This window comes from Lissotriton helveticus, chromosome 2_1 (genome assembly GCF_964261635.1).
Source record: "Lissotriton helveticus chromosome 2_1, aLisHel1.1, whole genome shotgun sequence".
Taxonomy (NCBI): Eukaryota; Metazoa; Chordata; class Amphibia; order Caudata; family Salamandridae; genus Lissotriton; species Lissotriton helveticus.
The window spans coordinates 1,903,499,416-1,903,527,201 of NC_136059.1; positions in this window are offsets into that span (position 1 = coordinate 1,903,499,416).

Here is a 27,786-nt window from a genome sequence, read left to right on the forward strand (position 1 = left end):
TATCCACACTGAGTGGCGGGACTAGGTGCCAGCAGCATTCGGTAACTTCAGGCCATGGAGGCAGGGGCGGAATTTCTTGCCTTTCTTAAAAACACTGCCCTTAAAACATTACGTGCTATCATTTCCCTTGTTCATGAGACTACGTCTGCTGACACCCACACGCATAATACGTCAGGCAGACCGAAGGTGTGGTGGTGGTCAAAACGGCACCACGAATACGGCAGTCCTGTGGACCCCTGTACTCGTAAGAAGGCCTTAAGTCTGGTTGATCTTGATAGCTGTCACCTGTTCCTGAAGCTCTTCAAACGTCTTGAGAAGTTCTTCTTTTCCATTGCTGGAGGACTTTACTTCCATTGTATGGCGTCATAGCTCATGTGAGTCAAGAGGCTCTCTGTGCACTTTTATCTGTGAGGCGTTATTGAAGTTGGGGGGGATTGTTTTCCATTCTTTAATCTAAAGCTGGAAAATGAATGAATAAATCAATTAGAAACACCTTTTCAGGTCACTGTTAACTTTGCAATAGGGTGTCCTGCGTCTTAGGATAAAGATTGACACTAAGAAGTAATCTGGAATAAGCAAAAGCTAGTTGAATAGCCAAGATTTTACTTTTCTCCAAAATATCAGATTATTCTGCTTTATGTAAAGGATCCGGGGTAAGTGATTCCAGTAAATTGCTGTCAACTAAGAGAGAGATCATCCTGCCACCTGTGCCTTTTTAGCAGCTGGGACTCGATGCTGGTGAGCTGTAGAAGAGGGAAGGGTATGGGAGAAGAAATCAATATTTGGACAGACAGAGGGGCCTGGGTAGTCATGTAAACTTCCTTTCCCCCCTAGAATAGCCGGAAGGATTTCAGATTCAAGCAATAGGAAGATATCAAAATCAGGACACACAACATAGTTTCTTTACAGACAAGGAGGAGACAGTATTGGAGTCCCTAAATGGTGTAGGTACCAATAATGTTCTTAACATCAATAGGGTTCATGAAAATGATTTGTGAGGCATCCCTTTATTTAAATAATCATCAGTAGAACTGGATGCCTAACCCACGGGTTTGCTGCCCGGAGGGCTCACATTTATACCATGTCAGACAGCTAATAAGCTTGAATTATACCATGATGATATATGCGTCAATGTGATGAGATTCATGAGGATAAAAGATCAAACCTAAGGTTACCATCTACCTTTACCCCAAGTGTAGAAACGATAGGACCAGAGGCTTAAATGTTTTTAAAAATCAGATCTAAAGATCATTCAGGTTGTTATGATATTCATCCCTAATCTTCCATGTAATCTAGGTGGTGGGGACAGAGATGCTTTATGTGCTCAAAGATCCAACCTTAATATCACAATTAAGCCTTGTAATAAAGGGGAGGCATCGTGGTTATGAGCACTGTTTAATATAAAAACAAGATGACAGAAATGTTGGCAGTGCAGGAACATTAGTATGAAATTAGGATAAATCAATTTTGAATTAGAGCCCAAGCATTGTTAAAAATAGTTCACAGAATGTATTGCAGTAGAGTTAATATAGAAAATGCCCCATCCACTAACTGCAACGTAGCTCTTTGGTGTGCAGCATACACCTGACCCATTCAAGGGGCCTCAAAGACTTATACAGAAGCCAACATTCCAAAAGCCCCAATAATACAACACTGATTTAAAGGTTGCCATAGGGGTACAGGAAATCTCTAGAAATGTCTTGGATGGTGGGGATAGCTGCAGAAAGAAATTAAAATTCTAGCAGAGAGAATATCCTTGGATTCCGGTTATCTATGGAGTACTTAAAACATGTGCGTCACAGCCTTAAAATGCGCCACATGATATCAAAGATAGAGGGTACGTATTTCAATGAGACACATGAGCAGCATGTCACCATGGACAATGAGACATTGTATACAAATATACCTCAAATGGAGGCCATAAAATGTATTAAAACACTTTTGGAATACAACAAAGGAAGCAGACCAATTGATTTCATATTGGAGTGCCTGGAAATTGTGCTTAAAAGCAACGTTTTGGAGTTTGATAGGAGTATATATCAACAAATCAAAGGTCACAAACAGGGGAGCTTCCTATGTACACTCCCAGCATAGCAAAATAGCAAAAATATACACAGATCTGTTTGAGGAGAGATATATGTTAATAAGGTGGCACTGTTCTCTGAAAACGTCAAAAGTTGGTCCAGATTTATAGAAAAAATTGTGTTTATTTGGTAAGGTGATAAGGAACAACTCAATGAATTTATATAGTGGACAACAATTTTAAATTTACTGCCAACAATAGAAAGAATAAGGTTGAGTTTCTTGATATATGGATTCCACATCGAGACTACAAACTTTAGGTAAATCTATACACCAAGAAATACTTTAATTCACTAAAGTAGTTTCTATCCGAACTGCCAAAAGCAAGAAATTCTGTTTGGGCAGTTTCCTCGGTTGAGACGTAATTGCTCGAATCTGATCGGTTTTCATACACAATGCAGAGACCCTGCTAAAAAATGTTTGGAAAGAAGATGTCCTAAAATAGTGATCTCTTTAATAGGTCTAAGTTCTGTAATAGGGACACCATGTTTCAAGAAAGGCGTCAACCCAATCAGAATAAATTGGTTTGTGTTGCAAATAATTCGACCTAAAACAACAACATCTGCCACATAATTAACTCACATCGGCATATATTGAACACCAAATCCAATGACGCTACTCTACCATATCCTTTATTAGCCTTCTGCTGCAATACCAATTTGAGGGATACATTGGTGCATTCTAGGGCTACAAAGATTCCAAGATTTATAAAAAAAAATATCAGACTATGCCGGATTATTTTTGGGGGGAAGATAAAATCCACTTCAAATGATGATAAAGTGAAAGTATGGAAGATCAGGGAAGTATATTGGATTTTCATTCTCCAGACCTAATGTAAAGGTTTAGAGAAAAAAATAGCATGGGAGTCAGTGATTTTGTGATTTCGAGCACGCTATGTTTCATGATGTGAGGGTGGTAAAAAGTAGTAGTTATTGTCAAGTATTATAATGATATTTTTAAAGGGACCATCTGTATGGTTGGGCCAGGAGACAGAGGAAGTATATGGTTATGAGCTTATAGCTCATGCATGTTGACACTTGCCCTTTCCCCCACCTTTTTAACAAGAAGTGTATACTGTTTGAATATTGTGCCATGTGGATTTGTCTCATATGGTTAAGTGCAAGCTTGCTTTTGTTATGCGAGGTGGTCTTGATTTACTACTGCCTGTGATGATTGGAGTATATTTTAAGTTGGAAATATTCAATCAACTCTCTGGACTTGTTCTCACTCATTTTGATAATAACACTGCAACAGTATAACGACTAGTTAAGACTGTCTAGTTCATTACAATCCGAAGAATAGTTATTAAAAAAAGTTTTTAGTTAAATGGCGTTTCCTGTACCCATAGAGGATATTGGAAAGATATGTATTTCTGGGACTAGAAGAGGTGTATCATTTTGTTGTTGTTCACCCACTGATATACAATGAGTGTGAGGATAGATGGTGGTATATCATCAACATGGGCAAAAATAGAACCCCAGAGGAGCGACATTGGTGACAAATAAAAAAAAATACAATTTGCCATCTGGATCATTTGTCTAAGATCGTGTGAAGGGAGGAGATTCTTGATATGAGGTGAGATAGGCTATATATTTAAGTAAGTCGTCCACATTGATCTGATGAGTAACAATGAGGATAAGGCCTTTTGTGTTATCAAAATGTATGGAAGTACCATTCCAATTTGGCGGGAGCGTAAAATGGTGTAGTCAAATGACCTTTGGGAATTGTCCTCAACAGGATTATAAAAAAGTAATGCTGGGGTTTTAAACAGCGTGCCCATTTGCAGCATCGTTACATATCTTTCCCAGAAGGAGTTGAGTGTATAGCTGTTGACGCATGGAAAACTGTTAAGTACTATGTTACACAAATTGCAACTGTATTGTTGTGAGTGAGGGGAAACATAGGCGACTGGCAGGAGGCCATCTAAAAGGTCGAGTACCCACTTGCTTGGATGCTGGACACTGCACTTTTGTCTAGGATTGGGCGTAAGTTAAATGTCACTAGTTCACTGCAGCATCTATTGTGCCTTCCACTATAGTGGCAGTGCAAACATGACTTCAGGGGTACCAGTGCTGCCTGACTGTAGCATTGTAAAAACTACAATTCGACCTGTTAGCCTCTTAATGGGTCAAACCCTCCCTCTAAAATAGCAATGTCACCCCTGTGCATGCCTTTTAGTCCACTAGGCAAAGTCCATGGTGTTTACAATTACAGTGACTAGCACTCAAAAGCTTGTTTTTCACTATGGCAAGCTTAGCTGTCCTATGTGGAAAACCAGAGAACAGATTAAAAATCCTAATACTGTATCTTGGTAATGGGACTTGCTAGAACACCCATTTTTAATAGTTATTAAAAACCCTATTCAGTGGTGAAGTCAGATTTGTCATAAATATTAGGGGAAAGTGACGTTAGAAAGTTATCTTTGCCCTATGTAATGTTCCCGGAGGCTAAGTTGCATTTGCTCTCAGACTTCCCCCAACCACTGATTAACATTTGAGTAGGTATAAAGAAGGTGTGAAATACCTCCAGGGATCAATAAATACACTGACCTAAATGGGCAGAAATGGCTTCACCGAATCTACTCAAATATGGAGGGTGAGGGCTGTGAGCATGTTATGTTATGTTATGTTAATGACCTCTTATATAGCGCATGAATCACCCGGGGGCATCTCAGCTCTTATCTAGAAGAGACCCAGTAAAAGCTGAGAGACAGATACCAGAAACCATGAACAGGACGCGTGCATTAGAACAGAAAGGCTTTAAGCAGTTTTCTAAATACAAGATAAGAAGTGGATTTACGTAAAGCCTCAGGTAGCGTGTTCCAGTATCTAGGGGCAACGTATGAGAAGGATTTGCCCCCTGTACGGCTGAGACGGATACGTGGGACCTTCAGCAGTGCCAAAGAGTTTGACCTAAGATTACGTTTAGATTTTTGCTTACAGATCTTATTTTGCAGGTAACCAGGACCCATTCCGTTAATGGCCTTAAAAGTAAGGCAGCATATCTTAAAAAAAGATCTCTTTTTGACTGAAAGCCAGTGAAGCTCTCTGTGCAAGGGCAGTGATGGAGATTCTGGAGGGCGATTCAAGATCATTCTTGCTGCAGTATTCTGGATAACTTGGAGCTTGGCTAATATAGTCTCTCCCACCTCTGCCAGTAGGGAATTACCGCAGTCCAAGCGACTCATGACCATCGCCTGGACCACCTTTCTGCGGTGTTCTAGTGGCAGGTATGGGATCATTCTACATAGCAAATGAAGGCTGTAATAGCAAGAGCCCATGATGTTTTTGACATTATCCCTCATAGTCAGCTTGTCATCCAACTGTATTCCCAAACGTTTTACAGAGGAGGAAGGAACGGGGGCCACTCCCAACTGGGAAGGCCACCACTCCGTCATCCAGATGTTATTGGCTCTTCCCAAGAGCATAAGCTCTGTTTTTCCTGGGTTAAGTTGAAGACAGCGTTCTGTCATCCATTTAGAAATGGCGAGCAATCCCGCCGAAAAACGCTGTTTCTCCTCTATAAGGTTGGAACCTATTGGGAATATCAACTGGGTGTCATCTGCATAGGAGACTATCTCAAACCCAAAAGGCTTGACAACTTTGGCCAGAGGAGCCATATATATATTAAAAAGTGTAGGGCTTAAACACGATCCCTGTGGTACTCTCCTGTCCAACTGAAATTTCCGAGACCTAAAAGGGCCCAAAATGACAGTCTGCCCTCTGTCTGACAGAAAATTTGTGAGCCATTCGAGAGCGAGATCCGCAACACCACAATCCTGCAACCTCCCCACCATCAGTCGATGGGAAACCATATTGAATGCTGCGGAGATGTCCAAGAGGATGAGTATCGCGCATCCGCCCTCATCCAGAATTTGTCTTATTGAGTCTGTGACTGCTACTATCGCGGTTTCGGTACTAAAACCTGTGCGGAACCCTGACTGCGATGGATCGAGGATCCCATTAGATTCTAAGTAGTGGCTCAGTTGTTTATTAATTTGAGTCTCCATTATCTTAGCTAGCAGAGGTAACAGCACTATTGGTCTATACTTGCTTAAGACCTGGGGATCTGCAGTAGGTTGTTTTAGAATCGACCGGAAAAAGGCTTCTTTCCAGGCTACCGCAATAGAGCCCGTCAAAATTGAGGAGTTAAACATTTTCAGAATTATTGGAGCCCATGTCTTCTCTGGACCGGCAGTTCGGGCTGGACTGTTCCCATGAGGCACAGGGTCAGACTGATTTGCATATGGCCATGTCTGAGCTGGGGTGGCAGAGAGAGCTATAGAATGGTGATGGATTAAACCCAGATCAGTTGACTGGGGGTGAGTGTATGATTTGCTCAAACGCTCCGTCCATCATCCCCTTTTGTATCGCTTTGTTCGCCCTAAGTGTGGCAGGGTATGCTCAGACGTGAGTCCCTTGCTCACTTGGCCACTGGATTCAAGATAGCCTGGCTGATGAGGATTATGAATCCGAAACCGGTCTCAGGATGCTTGTTTCCGGTCCATGGAAGACATGGCATGGCAGTTCGGGCTGGACTGTTCCCATGAGGCACAGGGTCAGACTGATTTGCATATAGCCATGTCTGAAATGGTGTGGCTGAGTGGGCTAAAGAATGGTGATGGATTAAACCCAGATCAGTTGACTGGGGGTGAGTGTTTGATTTGCTCAAACGCTCCGTCCATCATCCCCTTTTGTATCGGTTTGTTCGCCCTAAGTGTGGCAGGGTATGCTCAGACGTGAGTCCCTTGCTCACTTGGCCACTGGATTCAAGATAGCCTGGCTGATGAGGATTATGAATCCGAAACCGGTCTCAGGATGCTTGTTTCCGGTCCATGGAAGACATGGCATGGCAGTTCGGGCTGGACAGTTCCCATGAGGCACAGGGTCAGACTGATTTGCATATAGCCATGTCTGAAATGGGGTGGCTGAGTGGGCTAAAGAATGGTGATGGATTAAACCCAGATCAGTTGACTGGGGGTGAGTGTTTGATTTGCTCAAACGCTCCGTCCATCATCCCCTTTTGTATCGCTTTGTTCGCCCTAAGAGTGGCAGGGTATGCTCAGACGTGAGTCCCTTGCTCACTTGGCCACTGGATTCAAGATAGCCTGGCTGATGAGGATTATGAATCCAAAACCGGTCCCAGGATGCTTGTTTCCGGTCCATGGAAGACATGGCTTGGCAGTTCAGGCTCGACTGTTCCCATGAGGCACAGGGTCAGACTGATTTGCATATAGCCATGTCTGAAATGGGGTGGCTGAGTGGGCTAAAGAATGGTGATGGATTAAACCCAGATCAGTTGACTGGGGGTGAGTGTTTGATTTGCTCAAACGCTCCGTCCATCATCCACTTTTGTATCGCTTTGTTCGCCCTAAGTGTGGCAGGGTATGCTCAGACGTGAGTCCCTTGCTCACTTGGCCACTGGATTCAAGATAGCCTGGCTGATGAGGATTATGAATCCGAAACCGTTCCCAGGATGCTTGTTTCCGGTCCATGGAAGACATGGCTTGGCAGTTCGGGCTGGACTGTTCCCATGAGGCACAGGGTCAGACTGATTTGCATATAGCCATGTCTGAAATGGGGTGGCTGAGTGGGCTAAAGAATGGTGATGGATTAAACCCAGATCAGTTGACTGGGGGTGAGTGTTTGATTTGCTCAAACGCTCCGTCCATCATCCCCTTTTGTATCGCTTTGTTCGCCCTAAGTGTGGCAGGGTATGCTCAGACGTGAGTCCCTTGCTCACTTGGCCACTGGATTCAAGATAGCCTGGCTGATGAGGATTATGAATCCGAAACCGTTCCCAGGATGCTTGTTTCCGGTCCAGGGAAGACATGGCTTGGCAGTTTGGGCTGGACTGTTCCCATGAGGCACAGGCTCAGACTGATTTGCATATGGCCATGTCTGAACTGGGGTGGCACAGTGAGCTAAAGAATGGTGATGGATTAAACCCAGAACAGTTGACTGGGGGTGAGCGTTTGATTTGCTCAAACGCTCCGTCCATCATCCCCTTTTGTATTGCTTTGTCACCTTAAGTTGGCAGGGTATGCTCAGACGTGAGTCCCTTGCTCACTTTTCACTGGATTCAAGATAGCCTGGCTGATGAGGATTATGAATCCGAAACCGGTCCCAGGATGCTTGTTTCCGGCCCTATTATACCCCTAAGTAAGTGTCAGACAAAAGGATGTTCTTCCACCAGACAGTCATCAACTGGAGCATGCCCTGCCAAAATGGCAGACGTGAAGGCGTTAATAGACCGGTAGGCCAACCCTTCTTCAGCTAGTCTGGACAAAAAATTCTGGATTTGGACAACTCCTGTGTCCACGGGACCCATCCCGGTCGCAGAGCCCAATGCACCCATCTCGTCCAGGCTGATTGATAATGCTTGGTCCTGCTATTCACCCAAGCCTTGGAGAAGAGGAACTCAGCATGGCACAAGAGCCCTGGCAGTGTCCAGCGTCGCCTGTAAACTGCCAGTCCATCAGCTGCATGGAACCTACCATCACCAACCTGTGTGGTGTGAGATCCGGACTCAGCAGAATACGAAGTGAGATGGAAAGTCAGATGGAGATCTCAGGAGAGTTCCAGAAGAGCAGGATATCACACTTCAGACCTCCACCAGGTGTTACTATGACCACTGCCGCCCGCTGGTGCTGCACCTGTGCTGACGCTCTGGTGATTATTGAAAAGGGGGGAAACGCCAACGCCTTCTCCCGGGACCAATCTTGGAGAAATGTGTCTGATTCCACCACCTGAGGGTCTGGTCTTCAGCTGAAGAACCGTGGCATCTGGTGGTCGAGTTGAAACGCAGACAGATCGATTGCGAATGGGCCCTGTCTGTCGTAAAGTTGCAGAAACACCTGCAGGTCAGCTTCCACAGACTCGCGTCGTGAAAGTGGCGAGAGTGCCACTCCGCTATCTGATTTTTCTGACCAGGGAGGTACTCCGTTGTCACGGAGATTTGATTCTCTAGGCAAAAATTCCCCAAATTCTTTGCCAAGTCTGCCAGGGCTGAAGATGGCTGAAATGCCAGAAACCAGTCCTAGGAAGCTTGTTTCCGGTCCAGGGAAGGCATGGCTTGGCCGTTCGGGCTGGACTGTTCCCATGAGGCACAGGGTCAGAATGATTTGCATATGGCCATGTCTGAACTGGGGTGGCAGAGTGGGCTAAAGAACTGTGATGGATTAAACCCAGATCTTTTGACTGGGTGTGAGTGTTTGATTGGTTCAGATGCTCCGTCCATCACCATCCCCTTTTGTACCGCCTGGTACCCACCCCGGTGATTGATATAATGCACCACACATAGGTTGTACATCGTCTGAACATGCCAGGAGCTCCAAACAGTTGATATAAAAATTCTGCTTGTGGGGTGACCAACTTCCTCCTGCGGAAAATTCCCCACACCAAGCGCCCCAAACAGACCAGCTTGCGTCAGACTCTATCACCAAGTTGGGAGCAGACCTCTTGTTCCAGACCTCCATGTACTCTAACCACCAATCGATCTCTTCCTTTGCCTCATCCAATAGTGGGATGGACTGGGAATAACTTAGACCCGTGTGCAGGTGATGGGCCTTGAGGCGCTGGAGTGCCCTGCAGTGAATAGGGCCGGGAAGATTGCCTGAATAGATGAAGACAGCAGACCTACCAGGCACGCAATCTGCCTGAGAGAGGTCTGAGGCTTGGCCATGGTCTGGTGCAGTTTGTGCTGAATCTCTGCCATCTTCCGGGACAGAAGGCGGAGTGTAGCCATGGTAAAGTCTATCACAAAACCTAGAAAGGTTGTTTGCTGAGCTGGATACAAGAGACAAGCTGATTATGAAGTCCAGCCCTTGTAAGAGGTTTACTGCTGTCTGGAGCTGCTGAGGCAGCTTTAGGGGACATTGGGCCAGTAACAGGATGTTGTCCAGATAGACGATGAGCCTTATCCCCTGGGCCGGAAGGAACTCTATCGCTGGTTTCAGCACCTCCGTGAAACACCACAGGGCAGACAACAGCCCGAACGTAAGGGTGGCAAAATCAAACATCTGGGCACGCCAGACAAATTGGAGACACCGACAGAGTAGCGGTAAGACAATGATCGTGAGAAAGGGTCCTTAAGGTCGAGATTTACCATCCAGTCCATGGTTAGTAGGACGTCTCTCAGGAGATGGATGCCCTCCATCTTGAAATGGCAATAAACCAGACACTCGTTGAATTCTCTGAGATTCATCAACGGCCTCTGCCCACCATTAGCCTTGTCTATTAAAAAGATGTAGCTGATGAAACCACTAGGATGTGTTAGAGAACGGAAAATGGCTCCTTTTTGTAAGAGGTCCTCTACCTCCTTGTCTACGAGCCTAGTGGACTGCTGGGAAAAACAAATGGGGCTAGGTCTGGAGGCCTGATAGGGAACCCCATCGAACTGACTAGAGTTCACATATGGATGTCAGCCACAATCTCCCTATTGAGATGTGTCTAGGCCCCTTTCCTTGGAATCTCTCATTGAATCTAAGAGCACCATTAAAGTGTATGGGGGGCTCTCTCACCCATCTCTATTGTGTCCCACCCGGCTCACAGGAATGCAGCAATACACAAGTCTGTCTGGGGGAATTCCTCTCTCTCCCCATGTCTTCATCATGCAGGTTTGGGCTTTCCAAAAAGGAACACAGGGTCCTCTATTTAAGCACACTTGCATTACGTGTATGTACACAGTGTACAGACTGTCCAGTACTGCTACCTCCATGTATTGTGCCACACCAGGCACACAGACATTCAGCATACATTCACTTTGCATGCACTGCTCAGTACTGTAGCCTCTCTGTATTGTACTATGGTGTGCCGCTTGCCGGCACAAACACAGCCACCACACATTCACCATGTGCGCTGCTAACACTATACCCTCCTTAGGTATTTCTCAGAGGTACACATATGCCCAGGACATGCATTCACTTACCACCCACTGCACAGCACCACATCTCTTATGTAATGTAGTCCTTGCAGGTATACATACATTCAGTACATGCACTCACCATGCACGCACTGCCCAGCACTGCACTACCCCTGTACTCCACCCTTCCCAGGCACACATGCATCCAGCACAGAATCTCTACTACTGCATTGCGCAGTACTTCACATCTAGTTGATGTAGACCAAAGGGCGAGTTAAGCACACAGCAGGGGAACTTTAAAAAGGTAACACAGGTTAAAAAGGGCCTATTCATTTCTACTGATCACTACACAGTATGCTGCCACCACTAAGCTTGTGTTGCCTAACACCTGGCGAAGGTGGTAGCCTTCCACCACTATGAGGGTAACGCTTGGGCGCCCCTCTAATGAGGCTTATGTCATGGTGCATGATCAGTGTTTACCTATGACAACAAAAATCAGCGTTATGGATCTAGACAACAGTTCAGGTGGGCTCTGAGGGCAGGGTATGCGTCCATTACCATGCAGAGGACTTTTCTGTCCCAACAATGATAAAATTGGCATATACCTAATGAGCACAATTCATTTATTTGTAAGTCTCTTGTATATGGTACAATGTGTACCCAGAGACTGTAACTTAAATGTTACTTGTGGGTAGCAGCACTCATTGTGCCACCCACTAAAGTAGCACTGTAAAACATGTCTACAGGTCTGACATTGTGGGGTGGGTAGGCAGTTTTGAATTTTAACTGCCATTCGACGGGACAAAACAACCCTTTTACCAGGCCTAAACCTTCATTTTCAATACTTATTAGTCACCCCTTGGTAGGTCCTGAATGCCCACAGCAGAGGGTGCATGGTGTTAAAAAGTAGAAAACATCCTATTTAAGCTTTTACATGCCTTGGCAGTAAAAAAACCTTCAAAGTCAATCAATCAGGGGGGTTAAAGTGCACTATTCACTGGTGAGGGTCTCAAGGCTCTGAGAAGGGAGGGTGCAGCTCCGAGTTAGCCAAAGAGCCAGGTCTTGACGCTCTTCCTGAAGGTGTGCAGAGTGGGGGAGCGTATGATGTTGACTGGGAGCTCATTCCAGGATTTGGCTGCGATGTAGGAGAAGGCTCTTCCACCTGCACTGGTTCTGCGGATGTGCAGGGTTTCTGCTAGGGCAAGGTCGGCGGAGTAGAGGTTCCTTTTGGGTACGTGGAAGGAGACTCTTTCGTTGAGGTATTTCGGTCTGCTTTTTTGGAGGGATTTATAGGCGTGGGTGAGTAGCTTGAAGGTTACTCTCTTCTCGACGGCGAGCCAGTGGAGTTCTCGCACCTGTTGGGTGATGTGCTCATACCTGGAATGCCGAGGACGAGTTTGGCCACGCTGTTCTGGATGGTCTGGAGTTTGCGTAGCAGGGATTTGTGGATTCCAGCATAGAGGGTGTTTCCGTAGTCCAGTCTTCTGGTTATTAGTGCGTGGGTGACTGTCTTTCTGGCTTCGGGGGTGATCCACTTGTGGAGGGTGCAGAGGTTGTAGAAGCAGGTGGAGGCTACGGCGTTGATCTGTCAGATCATGGTGAGGGAGGAGTTGAGTATGATGCCGAGGTTTCGGGTGTGGTCCTTGGGGGTGTGCGGAGTGCCAGGGCAGATGGCCACCAGGAGTTGGTCCATGTGGAGGGGGACGGTCCGAGGACTAGGACTTCTTTCTTCTCCGAGTTGAGTTTCAGACAGCTGCTGCTCATCTAAGCGGCAACATCTTTCATTGCTTCTTAGAAGCTGAGTCTGGTCGTTTCGGGTCCTTCGTGAGGGAGAGGATGAGCTGGGTGTCGTCGGGGTTGGATATAAAGCTGAGTTCATGCTGTATGACGATGGCGGCGAGGAGGGAAACAACCTTTACAATGCAGTCATTACATCGCACTACACTTACCACACAGTCATTACATTGCAACATCCTTTACAACGCATGTCACTACAATGCAGGCACTACAAAGCATGCCTCTATCTTGCCACTTTTAAAAAAGCCCAACTTAGACAAAGCCGACTTGAACAACTTCCGTCCCATCGCCAGACTTCCCCTCCCAGCTAAAATCATGGAGGGCATTCTAAACAAACAGCTTAGCACCTTCCTGGGAGCAGGAGATAAGCTGGACCCCTCTCAACACGGATTCAGGGTGGGACATAGCACAGAATCGGCGTTGACTAAATCAGCCGAAGACATTCGAAGGGTGCTGGATGCGGGGGGCAGAGCTGCCCTGATCCTGCTGGATCTATCAGCGGCCTTCGATACGGTCCACCACACATTATTGGTGGACCGATTGAGGGCCAGCGGGATTCAGGGAAAGGCACTTGACATCTTGAAAGCCTTCCTCTCCGGTTGGACTCAGTCGGTGGCCCTCGGGGATTTCGAGTCCGAGCTATTTAAGCTCCCATGCAGAGTCCCACAGGGTTCATCCCTGAGTCCGACTCTTTTTAATGTCTATGTCTCCACCCTGGCGCCAGTGATTAGATCCTTCGGATTTGATCTTACATCTTACGCTGACGACACACAGATTGTGGTGTCGCTGCGTCCGGGAGAACTGGACAGCACAGCAGATCGGTTTAGATGCTGCATGCGGGAGGTGAGCAACTGGATGGCAGGAAACTGCCTCAAGCTCAACTCTGTTAAAACAGAAGTGCTGCTGTTTGGAGCAAGAGACAATTTCTGGTCCCCGCGTTGGTGGCCGGAGGAAATGGGGTCTCCTCCCTCTCCGGTGGCAAAGGTAAAAAATCTGGGAGTTTTGATGGACGACTCCCTGTCCTTTAGGCCACAAATCAATGCGCTGTCTTCATCCACCCATTATGTGCTCAAAACTATCCGGAAAGTTCTGCCATTTCTGCCAGTAGAACACAAGAAGACAATAGTGACTGGGCTTGTAATGTCGCGGTTGGATTACTGCAATGCGCTACTACTGAATGCCCAGCAGGGACTTTTAGATAAACTTCAAATCCTGCAGTATGCAGCAGCACGCTTGATTACGGGCACCCCCAAGTTTGCCTCAGTTTCTCAGGACCTAGTAAAGCTCCACTGGTTGCCAGTTCGCAAGAGAATCATGTTTAAATCACTCTGCATGATATTCAAGGCATTGCATGGCATGGGCCCCCAATGTATGATCCCTCTTTTCCAGTGGTACAAGCCAGTACGTGCTCTAAGATCAGCCGAGCAGGGGCTGGCCGTAGTCCCGAGAGTAAGGAAAGCCCGCTGGGGAGGCAGAAGTCTATCCCTGGGAGCCGCTAAGGCATGGAATGCGTTGCCTTTCAGCCTCAGACAGATTCCCGATCTGCTTAAATTTAGGAAAGCACTCAAAACCCTGCTCTTTACCCGCTAACCCCCCTATCCATACCCGCTAGTGATCATTCAGCGCCAGGACACCTCTGGGTAGCAGCGCGCTATAGAAATGTAAAAAATAAATAAATTACAACACATGACACTACATCGCATGTCACTACAATGCAGGCATTACAACGCATACCATTACAATGCATAGTACCTCTACACTATCCAACACTTACCCTACTGTTGCACCCCCTAGAGTTAGAATAGTAATTTGTAACCCCTACACTATCCAACACTCACCCTACTGTTGCACCCCCTGGAGTTAGAATAGTAATTTTTACCCCTACACTATCCAACACTTACCCTACTGTTGCACCCCCTGGACTTAGAATAGTAATTTTTACCCCTTTACTATCCAATACTTACCTTAAATGCAATGTAATGGTATGTGTTGTAATGGTATGCGTTGTAAAGGTAGTATGCGATGTAATGGAATGGGTTGTAAAGGTAGTTTTTTAAAATGTGATGTAGTGTCATGCGAAGTAATGGAATGCGTTGTAGAGATGGTGCAATGTAAAAACTGTGTTGTAAGTGCATGAGTTGTAAATATATGCGTTGTTACATAATACATTCCGAGGAGGGCATGTAGATGTTGAAGAGCGTGGGACTGAGAGAAGATCCTTGTGGTACTCCGCAGTTGATTTCTGTGGGTTCAGAGAGGAAAGGCGGGAGTCTGATCCTTTGGGTTATGCTGGCGAGGAAAGAGCGGAGCCAGTCGAGGGCGGTTTCCTGTATTCTGACGTCGTGGAGTCTGGCTGCGAGGGTGCGGTGGGAGACGGTGTCGAGGGCTGCGGAAAGCACTCAAAACCCTGCTCTTTACCCGCTAACCCCCCTATCCATACCCGCTAGTGATCATTCAGCGCCAGGACACCTCTGGGTAGCAGCGCGCTATAGAAATGTAAAAAATAAATAAATTACAACACATGACACTACATCGCATGTCACTACAATGCAGGCATTACAACGCATACCATTACAATGCATAGTACCTCTACACTATCCAACACTTACCCTACTGTTGCACCCCCTAGAGTTAGAATAGTAATTTGTAACCCCTACACTATCCAACACTCACCCTACTGTTGCACCCCCTGGAGTTAGAATAGTAATTTTTACCCCTACACTATCCAACACTTACCCTACTGTTGCACCCCCTGGACTTAGAATAGTAATTTTTACCCCTTTACTATCCAATACTTACCTTAAATGCAATGTAATGGTATGTGTTGTAATGGTATGCGTTGTAAAGGTAGTATGCGATGTAATGGAATGGGTTGTAAAGGTAGTTTTTTAAAATGTGATGTAGTGTCATGCGAAGTAATGGAATGCGTTGTAGAGATGGTGCAATGTAAAAACTGTGTTGTAAGTGCATGAGTTGTAAATATATGCGTTGTTACATAATACATTCCGAGGAGGGCATGTAGATGTTGAAGAGCGTGGGACTGAGAGAAGATCCTTGTGGTACTCCGCAGTTGATTTCTGTGGGTTCAGAGAGGAAAGGCGGGAGTCTGATCCTTTGGGTTATGCTGGCGAGGAAAGAGCGGAGCCAGTCGAGGGCGGTTTCCTGTATTCTGACGTCGTGGAGTGTGGCTGCGAGGGTGCGGTGGGAGACGGTGTCGAGGGCTGCGGAGAGGTCGAGTAGGATGAGGGCTGCGGTGTGGCCTCAGTCGAAGAGTATGCGGATGTCATCGGTGGAAGTGAGGAGGGCGGTCTTGGTGCTGTGGTTGCTGCAGAATCCAGATTGGGAGGGGTCGAGGATGGAGTTCTCTTCGATTAAGTTAGTCAGCTGGGCGTTGACAATCTTCTCTGTGACTTTGGCTGCGAAGGGAAGGAGAGAGATGGGTCGGTTGTTCTAAAGGTCCATCATGTCTTCGGAGGGTTTCTTGCGGAGGGGCTTGACTTCTGCATGTTTCCAGTTGTGTGGGAAAGTGCCAGATTCCAAAGTGGTGTTGATGGTGCGTGGTAGCAGGGGCACAATGGAGGCGGCGGCTCTGTGTAAGATGTGTGGAGGGCAGGTGTCCTGGGGGCTCCTGAGTGGGTGCTCTTCATGGTAGTAGTGGTTTCTTTGGTGGTGACCGGGGTCCAGGCGGTGATGGTGGGCTAGCTGTTGTTGCTGGAGGGAAGGGTGGTTTCTGGAGTCTGCTCGCTGAAGTTGTTGTATAGGGCTTTGATATTCTGGTGGAAGTAGGAGCCCAGCTTGTTGCAGAGGTGTGTGGCTTCGCTGTGGGGCTTGGTGAATTGCTTGATGAAATTGAAGAGTTCCTTTGAGTTGCTGGAGTTGGTGAGGATTTTGTTCCGAAGGAAGGTCTTCTTTGTAGACCTTAGGCGTGGCTGAGGGTGGAGTTGAGGTGCTCTTCAGTGACATTGCTCCAGTTCCTTCGTGGAGGGCAAGGAGTGGGTTTGACAGCGGTGGTGGTGTTGAAAGAGAAGTAGGGTCACAGTTCTTTGTTGGCTAGATGAAATGAGGCATTTTAAATGGTTGAATAAATTGGCAGTCATGGCCGGCATGTCTCGCTGGTGGAAGGGCAGGGGGGTCATGCGGGGAGGGAGTCACGCGGGGGATTTTAATTTTTAAAAAAGTTAACTTACCTTCACCGACCGGTCCGGTCCTTTGTCGTCTATGCTCCTCACAGGAAGCAGCCCAGGCAGCCTCCCTACCCACCCCTAAGCCAATCACAACGCTGCAATAGCAGCGTTGTGATTGTTTGGGAAGCCGACCACACAGGCGTCTATGGGGAGGCCATTTTCTCCATGTAGGCTGCATGCAGCATACATGGAGAAAATGCAGAGTGCGTAGGACTGGTTTGGTCGGCCCTGAGGTCAACCAAACAGTCAGCACCCTCAGAGTGGGCAAGCCACTCCTCCCCTGCCCTAAAGCAGGACCACCCACCTGCCTGTCCCCAACCAAACCCTTCTGCTTTCTCACAGGTGAAGAAGAAGAAACATAAAATGGTATTTATAATACCATTTTATGTTTCTGCTTCTCGCACTGCGAGAAAGCAGTTGGGCGATGCTCCTCTGCCCACATGGAGGAGCCTCCCCTGTAAATTCACTTATCAGACTCCACTCTAGGCTAGCGCAGTGGCACAGTTACCCAGGTTAAGGTTATAGGACCTCATAGAGATAGCATATCTAGGGAATATTTTACTGCAGGATCACATTATGTCTTCCGAACAGCTGGCTGCAGAGTATGAGTTCCACTAATCACAATGTTTACAGGTACCTACAAATCCGTCATGTACTATCCAGGTACCAGTAAGAACTGAAGGGAGTTTCTCGCTTTAATCCGTTGGAGGCCAGGCTAGTGCTGGAGCCCATGTGCCGTAAAGGAATATCACTACTCTATAGCTCCCTAATCCTTAACATCTCTGATCTACTTACTCGTGCTCCCTGGGAGCATGAGGTAGGAGATTTAGTTGCTGATGAATGGCACATGGCAACAATGACATCTAGAGTTCCGACAATCCCTTTCAATTTCAGACTGATTCAATGTAATTGCTTTCACAGAACCTACAATAGCCCGGAAAAGGATTTGGAAAATAAGTCGCGTGAGCAGTTCTCTCTCAGCAGGGAGACAGAGATCATAGGTACCGCATAGGACCTGGTTCCCAAGTCAGCGATACTGGGGATCACTGTATATTGGGTAAACAGGAGGGTGCAGAGAACATTGTTAGTATGAGATTATTAGTAGCAAAGATTGACAAAGCACAATGTTGGCATAATACCCCCAATTAGAAACTGGTATAGAGGACTGGATTACTATGTGGCTGCTAAAAGGATGGCTTATAAATGGAGAGGATGTCATTCTAAACACTGGAGATTATGGGACCAATAGCTGCTCAGCCAGTTAGTCTTTTCACTGATTAAGGGGACTGTACCTAAGTTAGTTCTGATACATTGGGGTTTCTGCAAGACACTCCTAGTTATCTGGGGCTTATGTTTTGCATCCTGGTGTACTCTGATAGTAAAAGCAATTAAAAAAGATATAAAAAATGCTGTAAATTATTTGAGGTTCCAAACCTTGTATTGTTTTGGCTTCCTGAGTGGAGGTTTGCATTAACATCCTGAGAACCTATTATAAAATCCACGTTTATTGTTTGCTCTTCGTATGACCCGCAGTTTAGAAAAATATGTAATTGGGTTGGCAGGGTTTCTATGATGATTATGTTGGATGCAAGGGCCAAGTGAGCTACAGTCAGCTCAAGCCGATAGTGCAAGTCACCAGACCTGTAGGTCTAGCTCGATTTTAAAGATTTTTCGAGGCCTGTACTATCCATACAGTCTACCCTTTCATCAACAGGAGACACAGGGTCGGACTGACACCCTACTAAGACTGCATGAGATTGGCCACTCCCAAGAATCATGGAAGGGAAAAAGGCCCTCCAGCCTCGACTCCTCTCGAACACAGGCCTTGATAGATTTGTATATAGTTGGCTTAACTTAACTGCATGCTTTCCACTGCACCATATTCTATTGCGATGTATACACAGCTCTTGAGACTCCCCCGCCTGTGATTTATGTGCTTTAATTACACACTGTACTGCCTTTGATTTGTGCTCTACCTTCAACTGTCCTGTGCACATGTTATATTGCTGCTAGGTTATGTCATTTATTGCTCGTGTTACATGCCTTCCCTTTGACTGTCTTGTGCAGATTTATCGTTATCCTGTTGCTGTGCTATGGACTACATTGCCTACTATACATGCCCAACCATCGACCGTCCTATGCATACTTCTTAATTTGCTGCGGTGTTATGTAAAGCGCTCTGATGCTCCAGGACCCAGTACCTGCTATATAAAAACATAATATTATGACAAAGGTTTAGAACCGAACATGATTAAAATAAATTAGATATGTATATAAAAAAAATTACAACGAAGAATGAGCAACTCTGGTTCACTGGAACAAATGTTTCTCAACAGTTTACATTGAAAATAAAAGACCTAACAGCCAGTAGTTTAAGACTAATGATAGCATAATGGGAATGGGTCAAATCTGCCATCTTATCAAGCGTACTATCTTTTCTATTTATATTATTTATTGTACACATAGATTAAAATTTGTGTTTAATTTCTAAACCACTTCTACTTAAATTCCATTACTCTCCATCATACTCCCTAGCTACGATTCATCACATTATGAGGCTGGCCTGCCTCAATAGACACCAACAACCACTCACCGTTTCCAATAAAACTGACCCTCCCTTGTCCTGTTGATCTGAAGCCCAAAGATGCAACCTTAACCAGATGGCTTGGGATGGACTGGGTGGGAAGAAGGGAAGTAATTAATCAACACAAGAGAGTATGACTCAGAGTAATGCAATTACCAGCCAGTAATTGGAGCCTTGTCCCTCCATAAATTAAACTCATTACATTATGAGAGATACTTAATCAAAGTCCAGGACAACCAAGTCTGCATGCTGAAAACAATTTATTTAAAAAACACAAGCAAAACCTTTTCCCCTCTATTACTCCATGGAGGAAAGAACCTTGGAACCAAAAATATCTTTTAAATCCAACTCACCCATAATCCTGTAGCGATGAACAAATGTACTAAGAGTAGACCAGGTGGCTGCCTTGCACATTTCCATGATGAAAGCCCTCTGCACTGCTGCCAGAGAAGCTGACATGCCTCTTGTGAATCTACCCTGAACACCAAAAGACACCGAAAGAACCTACAAAGGGAGGCGGACTATCCATGGCCTCTTGTCTTTTTTAGGATGAACTCTTTTTATTTGATATTTAACACATGTACACACACCTACATCTCAAAGCTGGTGGGACTGCCGATTGTAAGTAGCTGTGTATTAAACAGCATTATGCATAAGGTGGGTCACATAGATCAGATTTATTACATAGAGCGAGATGCTAAAAAGAAAATTAACTGAACAACAAAGCTTACACAACCTCCCAACTCACCCATCTCTCCAACCCACAACCCTGGAGATCTCCCCTTCCCTTCCCAGTGTTACATTACATGATGCACATTGATCAGATCCCCTTATGGGTCCCAATATAGGACAGCACTAATCCTGCCTTTGAGGGCTCTTGGGTGACATCAATGTGATTTGTAGAACTCTCTAATGTAACCTCCAATAATTCTGTTGTCCGCATGTTCAAGCAGGTAGTCCAAAGTTACTCTAATCTGTCCCATCTGCCAGCTAACCCCAGAGAGCCCTTTTTTTTATCCTAAGCATTTCTCAAAATTGGTATAACCAGGTTCTCTACACAGGCACATCTTCTCTGCCCCAATACCGCAAAGTAGCTTGTTTAGCAGCACCTAACAGAAGAGTGATCTGGTGGCCTTTGTGAGATTTCAGGGGATAGGAAAGGCAGTGCCCCACTCCCAGGATAAGGTGTGCTGGAAATCTTAGCAGCTGAACAGGCATATCATCAATCTTGTCTCTCCTGCAGGATATGGGATGGGGGGGCGACAGAGGATATCACTCTGCCTCCTGCGGCAAACATCTAGGGAGGGAGGACAGGTTAACAGCTGTCCTAGAGACTTACTATGCTGATGAGCTATTACAGTGGCTGGCCCGGTGGCCGGGAGGTGAGAGAAAAGAGAAGCCGGTCACCATGGGAGATCCCTAGAACAAGGAGGCTCTTAAAGGCCCTAATGATGGGTAGGAACACTAATGCACCAGATCACATGAAGATACTTGTCCCTGGAAGAGGTGTTAGAGAAGGACAATGTGAAAAACCGTGGGAAGACCCCTATACGACCTTGCATTTCTGCTGGTAGGAGCTTCGATAGTCGGGGGATATCTCACTACCTGTCAGTTGATCGAGTGGACGGATGCCGCAATACGGATGTACATAGTTACAACGCATGCTTTTACCACGCATGCTGTTACAACGCAAGTTTTACCACGCAAGCCATTACAACGCATTGCTTTGTGGGGTGCTGGATAGTGAATAGTTTAATTTACTATTCCAACTCCAGTCCCCGTGGATAGTAGGGAAGGTGTTGGATAGTAAATTAAACTATTTCTTATCCTAGAGCGCTCCCCAGTGCAATGCGTTGTAATGATTTTCGTGGTAAAGCCTGCGTTGTAAAAGCACTGCGTGGTAAAAGTTGCGTTGAAAAGGATGCTCCCCCGCAATACTCACTATTAGGGACTGTTACACAAACAACACACTGCAAAGCTTCGTAATCCTAAAGATCGCGGAGGGCCTACCGAGATCTCAGTTCCTGATATATGGGACTCTCATAGGCAAAATACGGACCCCAATCACATGATACCCTCCAGACATCTCTCACATTCGGGAATGGCAGAAACCTAGTGCACTGGCTCTACAAGACTATCCTTGCAATGACACATTAACTGGGTCACAACATACCGGGAGGGCTCATTGGGATGAAAACTGTCATCCAGGGAGTGGAAAATGGTACTGCAGCATACACGCCAAGTTTCTACAAATACCAGACCCAACTTAGTTAACTCCATATGACCTACCTCACACCACGTAGAATAAATGTTATAACGGGCACCACCAACAAGTCATGGCCCCAATGCTCCATGGTCGGTGCAAGATTCATGCACATTGTGTGGAACTGTCTGCCTATCTCTGCTTACTGGTGCCGAATTGGAACAGGTCAAGCACCGCCCAAGACTCAAAACACTAGAGAGCTGGTCTTTGGGCCTGCACGCCAGAACCCTGGCCAATAGTGTGGGTTCTAAATGTAGTGCCTTGGGACTAGTGTCGGCCAGGTGACCAATCACCATGCACTGGTGGTCACCAGATGGCCCACCACACAACAGAAAGAAGGAGGCGTTTAGAAAGTTGCTGACAGCTGAGAAGTACGCACTGCAAATAGAAAAACAACGGGCTTAAGACGTAAACCTATTGCAGCTGACTGGGCAACCATTATTGCTAAACTTACTAGACGAGAGGGAGACCAGCTGCAACATAATCTCCCATGTCAAACACCACACAGGCCAGCAATACACAATCACCACGGGGCATAGACCGTTAAACAAAGACTGAAAAATGGGGTGGGTCAAGACCGAATGAGACACTCTGAAGGACCTTGGTCTATTGAGATGGGAGGACATCAACTGAGTAGGACTAGTTAACGATTTCTATTGTTTCAAAGTTACAATCTCCAAACTTCTGCAAAGAATATTGATTAACTACATATAGTGAAACGTTATGCTACCAATGAAGATTAAATGTATTGAATGTAACATAACCCTGATCTTAAATTTAGGCAATTCTCTGATAAGATATGCCTGTCTGGCTAAATTAATGAATGAACAGCAGCGCAGCAGAATGGAAATAATTCCATATAGTGATTCTTAAACTTACTAAAAAGATATTTTAAAAAACACGATCAATCTCATCCATGACTTCCTTCCTGTATCTCTGGAGGTAGAGGCAATGCCATAGTAAATGGAGAAGGGACCCAAAATTGGCACAATTCCTCCAAAAAAGGTGATTCTTGTTCAGAGTCCACCTGTTTAGTCTACAAATCCAACAGGTCGCAATCTTCATAGTATCTCCCTCATTGTCGTGCTAGAAGCTCTTAACCGGGGTCTCGCAAATATTTACATCTATTCTTTGTTTGTGATCCTCCTCCTTCCAATTTCTGCATCCAACCTTAGCTGGCCCACTGTCCTTGTCCTTTCTTGCCCTTTTTGCCAGCCCAAAGTTAAAAAAAAGAAAGTCAGCAATTCAGAAGGAGGAAACCCTTTTAAGATATATCACATGCAACCTGTGCAGTCTGACCTCCTCCTCCAGTTCAGGAAAGGGAAAAATAACTGGCAAAATTACTGGACCTGGCCTCAGAACAATTCTATAGTCACAAATCTTACAAAAAGGATGTCTGCAAGACAGGAAGTCTAGAGTTTCTCATCTTCAAGCTGATGCAACTGCCACTAGAAAAAAGATCTTTAGTGTTAGACTCTTAATGTCAACTGCGTGTAAATACTCAAAAGGTACATCTTTTAACGACTCCAAAATTAAAGAAAGATCCTAGGAAGGAAATGTAGGAACTGCAACAGATGTTATCAAACCCCTTAAAAGGTTTATGAACTACACCTTCCTTATCTAAAACGTTTCCACGGCAATTGCTGAAAGCCCTGATGGCCCCGCCATTGAATCTTTAAATGGGAGGTCTTCAGACCCATCCAGAAACCATCCTGAAGAAAAGAAAGGATGTGAATCTACTCAACCATGTGTAGATCACACTGATTCATTTCACACCGTTTATGAAAAGATCCCCAGTGCTTAACATAAGATTTTAAGGTGGGTGGTCTTCTAAATGTCTGAAGTGTAATGGCTACCAAATTTGAAAAACTCTTACATTTCTATCCTAGTCTTCCAACCTCTAGGTCATTAATCAGAATCTTACTAAAATCTCTTGATGTAATAATGGAAAATCCAGTGGAGGCAATTAAGAAACCAACAGGAGCAGGGCTATGCAAGTACAATCAAAATCACTGACACCTTCTTCCTCCTTACTCTGGTAAAAAAAACATGAGGATTAGCGGCACAGGAGAAAAGGCATAAAGGAGCCTCCGAGGCCCTTGGCAGAGCAGAGTATCCACTCCTCCCAGGCTCCTGGAACACTTGGCCACTACCTTGTTTTTCCTTTCTTAGGTAGTGCGATCTTGTTGGAGCAAGATGTGTTCCCATAATCTAGTTCCCAATGCCACTGAAACACTGGCACCACCCGAATCCTGCCAAAGGGTTCAAACTGCACAAGTCCTCTGGGGAAAGAGAATGTAGATTGAAAAACAGAATAGAAACCTCTTCCTCTTAGACTGTTAGTGTAATGTGCCCGCATATATCTAACAAAACATGTAGAAAATTGTATTAACTATGAGGTTCTTCTTGATAGATAACTCTGCCCAACGAAAGCAGAGCTTACTCTTTACCACCTAAGGCTTCGGTGTAGGGAATACAACAAAGGCGTTCAATGACCCCTGGAGAAAATCAAACAATTCAATCAAGCATGACACTCTAGGGGCAATGTTTTAGCAAAAATACTTACCCTTGTTGGGACCCTCCTTAATACTTATTGTGTCACTCATGGAGGACCTTTCACTATTCCCAGGACTTGAGAATCGGTTACTCATTCCCTAAATACTTCCAACTATTAGAGCCAACAATTAGATTAGGCTGGATCAAAGGAAATGCAAATCAAGGGTCTCCCAATATACAGAAAGGCGATTTTAAATAATAATCATGAAACCATGCACTTTTCCTAATCACATGTAATGTCTTTCAATGTTCAGGAACTTCAGAATCTGGAGATAGTGACACACAGAAACAGGTATCCATTCCAGTAAGTAATTCTCCAAAAGAGATTTATACTTTTCACCTTAACACCTAGTAGCAACCGTTCTACTGCTGTTACGGAATTCTGCTTTGTCGTACATATCCCCGGCGTCTTTCTGAGAGTGGTGATTCAGGCTGTAAGACAGACAGCAGCCAAAAATAGCAAGCATCAAGGGGCAGATGTGCCCCGCAGCTCCGCCACCCTGGATGCGCCGCATTTACAATGCGGTGCACCATGGGGCAAAAAACGTCACAGATGCGTCACGCATCTGTGCCGTAAAAGCGGCGCATTTCTGGAGTTGCGTCGCAAGAGCGACGCAGCTCCAGCAATGCTCTGGGAGGCCCTATCTCACAATGCTGCATCAATCCTTACACCTGCTTCAAGCAGGCGCAGGGTTTTGACGCAGCATGGGCCTAAAAGTGACTGAGTGAAATCTTGTAGATTTCACTCAGCCACTTTTGGGAGGCGTTCCTGTGCAAATATGCATCTTGAACATCTATGATGGTAAGATAGTCTTTGGAGAGAATCACAAGAATGATGCTTTGTAGTGTTTACCACGTTGAAATGGTCTGTCTCTACTGAGGAACTCAGCCTTTTCTAGAACAGTACAGGCCTGCAAGATCCCAAATACTTTTGAACCAACAATAGGTTAGAATGCACCCCTTGTTCAATCTCTTTCTGCAAGAGTGGAATGATAGCTCTTTTTTCAAAAAAGTGTGAACCTCTTCCTACAGTGCTTTTGTGTTTGACAGAGACCCTGGAGCAGGAGAAAGGATGAGCTACGACTCTAGGATAATCTAAGAAGTCTGTGATTACCTCTCCTAATAATGTTCAAATCCAACTGTTAGATTGTTCTTTTTGCCAAATCCGGAAAAAAAATCTGAATACTTTCACCTACTGCCTCTGGTGGAATTAGAGGATCATTTTCAGAACGTCCACTTGGAGCCTCCTGTTTGATGGCCAGAGTCGTCCATTTCTCGGCTGTAATTTGTTCTTATGGGAAGAAGAACATCTGGTATCCTTTCTAGAAGGGTCATAAGTATATCAACCCCAAGTCTTATACGAACTGGACACTTTTCCTTCGTATGGTATTTGTATAGTAGAGCATTCTATCTTTCCTTAAAAGCCTTGGTGATCACGGTATCCATCCGATCCCCAAACAACTTCTTTCCGTTACAGGGAATTTTCAAGAGGGATGACCTCTCTGTACCATCTGCTTTCCATTCACACATCCAGAGGTTCTTCTGGCTAAGATGGTGGTGGTTGCTGCTGTCACAGAAGTTGATCTCAGCACATCAGAAGACACATTAGTCAATATTGTAACCTGTTAGCATTGCATGAAGTGTGATGTAGTTTGCTCCAGATGGAGTTCCAGGTATGTATTGAAAAAGAACATTGTAGGTCCGATTCCCAGAGAATCTCTGTTTTGCTTTCAGGGCTGTTTGGTATAGAGTAGTGAAGATATTTGTATATATAAGAAGCCTTAAAAGGGAGAGATAAAATAGATAGAGGAGGAGACAGAACAGATGTAGAGGAAAGAACTTGTGAAAGAGAAGAAATGTGTTGTGTTAAAGAGGTCTGTAGTAGTTCATACTTACGAAGAGAAGCATCCGAGAGAGCAAATTCTGCCTGTAGTGCATGAGGGGAGAAGAGGCGCATTCCTTGAAAAGGTACATAACCTGAAGTATTCCCTTCGCAACCCAATCTTTCTCAAAAATTGTTCGATTCAATTTCTTAATATGTTTAATGTGCCATATTGAGGATTCTAAAAAAGCATATAATGGAGTGAAACATTTAGTTAAAATTGGAAACAGGGTGGAGATAGAATATGCAATGGTGGGTGATGCAAAAGACGAAGGTGGCTTCGAAAAATGGGCAAGAGAATGAAGGGGAAATACTTTTATCATAGACTATTCCTGACCCCTACTTCTATTAGTAAATATAATCCTAGCCTATCACATTCATGTTGGACCTGTACTAGCACTCATGGCATGTTATTTCATGTATTTCTTTTATTGTCCATATATTTTTTCCTTCTGGAAACAAATCTGTAAGGTGATTTCAATTATGGGTTCTGTAAACTTCCCCTTTGAAATTAAGTCCATTTTCTTAGGCTCTTCTTCATATATTTGGATTGGTGCTCGCACACTGGGTAAGTTTGCGACTTACTTATTGCAATCCCCTTTCAAATCATAACTTCCAAATGGAAAGATGTCACCCAAGTTACTTTTAATGGATGGTGGAATTTACTTTGTCATCACCATTGGTTTGACAGAGCCTCTGCATCATCGACTCTACATTTATTTCAGAAGGACACTTTCTGGTCACCTCTCACCACATATAGCTCTACTCCTCCTGTAAGGATGCGAGATAGCAATTCTATCTTCCAACCACCTTGAACTAATTATTTAATGCTGATAATTTAGCTTGTTGCTAATTGTTATTCATTTTTTTCTTCTTTATATATTTGGTTACCTGATGCCGTTCACTATATGAATACTTGAATTTTTCTGTATTACTAAGTTTACTATGCTTCTTCTTAACAGGCCTTCCCAAAATGAGAAATTACATAACCACCTTAGTGTCAAGAGCACCACTTGACCTAATAAAAGAAACATCCCTTTTTCACACAACAGCACAAATCCAAGTGTATGTCTACACTACATTCAACCTTTCTTCTCTTTTGTGATATGTTCCAAATTAACACGAAACATTCGCAGATTGTTTCAAGCCACAATTAGTAGGCACACTTAAATTGAGAATAACAACACTTGCTGCATTTAGTAGTGCCTCTGGGTCTTTTATGAGTTAAACTTTAGTTTAATTTTTTTTTCTCTGCACTCTCAAGCACTCAACACTCCCACCATAGGGGCGTGTCTTTTCTCTATGTCTACACTCCCACAGGGGCGTATCTTTTCTCTATGCCTATTCTCTCCTGCAGACTCATCAGAAGACAGCCTAAACCAGCACCTGAAACCCTTTGAACCAGTCACAGCGGTTCCCAATTAACCAAACTCGCTGACACCTGTTGGAACTAGCAGAGTATTTAAACCACCACCCAGCTCCACTCATTCTACCACGGAGCTACATGGCGGCTGAAGCAGGTACTGAGAAGGGTCCTAGACCTTGATGAAGTAAGTGGGAACATCCTAAGGGGGGT